General features: G+C 35.9%; 1 protein-coding gene across 1 annotated transcript in view; it reads right to left on the reverse strand.

Moving 5' to 3' along the window:
• The window catches only part of CNTN1 (contactin 1), a 282,041-nt gene that overhangs the window by 218,272 nt on the left and 59,550 nt on the right, over positions 1-4,219 (reverse strand).

Consider the following 4,219-nt stretch of genomic DNA (forward strand, 5'->3'; position numbering starts at 1 on the left):
TTGCCTCAATTTCAGAGCCTGCTATTGGTCTATTCAGGGATTCAACTTCTTCCTGGTTTAGTCTTGGGAGAGTGTAAGTGTCCAGGAAATTATCCACTTCTAGATTTTCTAGTTTATTTGTGTAGAAGTGTTTATAGTATTCTCTGATGGTAGTTTGTATTTCTGTGGGGTCGGTGGTGATATCCCCTTTATCATTTTTTATTGCATCTATTTGATTCTTCTCTCTTTTCTTCTTTATTAGTCTTGCTAGCGGTCTGTCAATTTTGTTGATCTTTTCAAAAACCAACTCCTGGATTCATTGATTTTTTGGAGGGTTGTGTCTCTATCTCCTTCAGTTCTGCTCTGATCTTAGTTATTTCTTGCCTTCTGCTAGCTTTTGACTGTGTTTGCTCTTGGTTCTCTAGTTCTTTTAATTGTGATGTTAGGGTGTCAATTTTAGATCTTTCCTGCTTTCTCTTGTGGGCATTTAGTGCTATAAATTTCCCTCTACACACTCACTCCGTTCTTAATTTTCTTTTTCTCATTCCTAATCCCCACCATTTGACTCATTTTGCATAACATATAAAAAAAGGAGAGAGGAGAAGGATAACATTCTTGGTGCAGCATAAAATGCTCAATTTATTTCTCTTTGGGGAATTTTATGTCTGGTATTGCTTAGAGAAGCAGGATCTTTGTTGTTTTCTCAGAACTTTTGAGTAAGCTAAGGGACTTTAGAAAATACATGCCAGAGAAATGGCCTTTATTTAACTGTAGGAGGAATATTGGAAAATCCTTTGGAGAGGTAGTAAATAAAATTCTGATGGGTGACTGGTTTTCAAAATCCTCTGACCAATGTTCTATAAAGAAATAGTAAAGTGTGCTGTTTATAATATTTGATAAATAATTTAATATATACAATTAAAGTCATCATGGTGCCTTAAAATTTCAACATGGAAAACCATGACATTGATTTCATTCTTGCACATGAGCCAACTCCAAGGCACAGCCTATTAATCAATCTCTGAATAAACCAAGGCTGGGATATGTGACCTCGTTGCCCTTCAGACTCCTCAGTCATGTTGATTTTATTTTTGTAATATTATAATTTTACATGGACTATAAAAAAGTAATTCAAAACAACTAATCAAAAGCTATATAATGTGAACAAATCTCATTAACAAATAGAAAGTGCATTAAGCATATAAGTCCTCAAACGACTAAGAGGATCTCTTCCTTTGGAAATAAATGCTTTTTCACATGCTCAGGTTTCTTACTTTGATTCTTTCATAAAACAAAATATTGAGATCTGAAAGATAATGACGTTGGGTGTCACTCAATAACTGTAAAATACTCCAGTAGGCCTCTGTTTTGGGAATCATAGTTATAGCTATTGACTTACAAAAATGTGTTATTACTTCCTAAGCGGGATCAGAAAATGGAAAATAGACAAGGGTTTTGCAGCTACTAGTTCAGTAACATTACACATAAAGGACTATCACACCCATTCATGCAGATCTTGCGTAGGTGATTTGGGTTTACCATTTTGTCTAAACTTTTCCTCATGTGAGTTCTTGATAATAGACTCCAATTAAAAAAATGATAAAATTAATTTAACATATCAGTCATTTGTAGTTGGAGAAAAAATTGACTTGCTTTCCAAATGTTAAGTCTAGACCATTTTATCCTCTTTATAAAATGTGATTTGTTTTTATATATGTTTAGTGATGTTATGAACTATTGATAACTTACTGTGAATGATCAGAGAACAGGGTTTTTTTGGTTTGTTGGTTTGTTTGTTTTTTAGTTGTTTCTTGGTTGGGCGCAGTGGCTCACGCCTGTAATCCCAGCGCTTTGGGAGGCCGAGGCCAGCAGACCACCTGAGGTCAGGAGTTCAAGACCAGCCTGACAAACATGGTGAAACCTTGTCTCTACTAAAAATGCAACATTAGCCAGATTGGTGGTACATGCCTGTAATCCCAGCTACTCAGGAGGCTGAGGCAGGAGAATCGCTTGAACCCAGGAGGTAGAGGTTGCTGTGAGCCAAGATCACGCCATTGCACTCCAGCCTGGGCAAGAAGAGCGAAATTCTGTCCCAAACAAAAAAGAAAAAAGAAAGAAGAGAAAAAAAAATTGTTTCTTTGGTGGGGAAGGAAAAGATGAAGATAGGAGGATTGGGGCTTTAATATATTAGGCATCAGATGATGAGGGGAAAGATTACGGGGACAGATAGGCAGAAGTAGAAAAATAATTGCCTATAAGAAATTTGGGTCACTTCTCAGTTTCCCAAGCATTAATCCTGATTGTGATTGGATAAGGCAACAAAAGAAGTAAGTATCAGAAAAATAGGCATATGGAATGGTATAGAGAGAACAAGTTGAACTAACAAGCATTTCGGAATACTTTAGATGCCATTAGTAATTTGTTCTGATTATTTAGACGTGAGTTAAATAAACCTCATCAGTATATTTATGCCTTTTCTTAGTTTGATTCAGACTATTACATAGAAGAAGAAACATGTCGTTAACAACAATAAAAGTAGACGATTTGAAAGCCATTCCAGTATGAAAATAAATAATATATTGTCCCAGATTAATTTTGGTTTCTGACTCACTCACCCAGAGAGTTCTCTGTAGACTTTCTGTAATGTGCAATGCAGAAAACTGAGTTATATGAATATTTATCTAGATCTTCTCTCCTCCAAGATAACAGGAACTAGTACTTTCAAAGGAAATAATCTCATCTGGACCTCTCTCCAGTTGCCCATCTCTCAGGACCTATGCCATGAGTCTGTTTATTTGATTCTACCATTTGGGGTTTTAACTTAGAAGTTACTAAATGCAATTCAAGGAAACTCAGGGTATCAACTTCAAACTTTTCTGTGGAAAACTGTCTAAATATGCCTGACCTTCACTGAACCCAGAGTTAGATAATTAAATTTTAATGTTAGTCTAGCTATAATGGCAAATTGGCAGATGGTGACAGTTGTCAAAGGGAAAATATGCCAACTTATTCAAATAAGAAGCTCTCAAACAGGAAAGTTCATACTCACAATTATTTTGGCAAAATTCAGTTCTTACAGCAGCTCAAAACCAAGTGATTAATTGCAATGGAAAATGACACACTCAAGTGTCTAGGTTTTGAAACAGTGCATAAAGACAAATAGCCCAAAATTTAGAGAAAAATAATGCACAGAAGCAAATATATTATTAGATTTACCACTTCTTTAATGAATGTATTGAGTTCATTAAAATGATGCCAACATAAAGTTCTTCTATCAAAAAGTTTTGCTAAAAAAGGAAAACGATATTTGTCCAACAGATATACAATTATGTTTCTGTCTCAAGGAAGCAGAGAAATCTCTGGTTGCAGCAGCTAGGAAAAATCAATACTAATAACAAAAGTTATTACATATACATATATATTTAATAGGAAATGTTTTGGTATAAAAATAGACACAACTTTTAAAATAATAATAATGGGATAAGATATTTAATTTCTGTGATTATTTAAACATATTCTCCTTAATAGAACATTATATTCATTGGCTCTAATATCCTAAAAAAAATCTGAGAATAAAGGTGGTCATATTGATGGTTTAGTCAAATTTCTAATAAATAAGAAACATGCCTCTAGGATGTGGATATCATCCAGTGTTACTTGGTTAATTTTTTCATGAGGTTCTATGAGGTTTAAATGGATCACTATATCCAATTTACTATACAAATTGTTGGGTAATTTTTCTTCAAAGCATTCTTGTTACTTTGGTTTCAAGTCAATGAACATCTCATTAGAAAACTGTGCTTCTTTGAAGTTGGTTTTAGAAATGTTTAAATATTTGAAGTGTTTTCTTTATCACATGCCATGTCTAGTAAACAAAGCTAGTGAGATGGTTGCATACCGATATTAATTTCCTTGTAGGGTGCTTTGCAGTTTAGAAAACCTTAAACTGTGGCCGGGCGCGGTGGCTCAAGCCTGTAATCCCAGCACTTTGAGAGGCCGAGACGGGCGGATCACAAGGTCAGGAGATCGAGAGCATCCTGGCTAACCCGGTGAAACCCCGTCTCTACTAAAAAATATAAAAAACTAGCCGGGCGAGGTGGCGGGCGCTTGTAGTCCCAGCTACTCGGGAGGCTGAGGCAGGAGAATGGCGTAAACCCGGGAGGCGGAGCTTGCAGTGAACTGAGATCTGGCCACTGCACTCCAGCCTGGGCGACAGAGCGAGACTCCGTCTCACAAAAAA

Source organism: Rhinopithecus bieti, unplaced genomic scaffold (genome assembly GCF_001698545.2).
Source record: "Rhinopithecus bieti isolate Rb0 unplaced genomic scaffold, ASM169854v2 scaffold_1070, whole genome shotgun sequence".
Taxonomy (NCBI): Eukaryota; Metazoa; Chordata; class Mammalia; order Primates; family Cercopithecidae; genus Rhinopithecus; species Rhinopithecus bieti.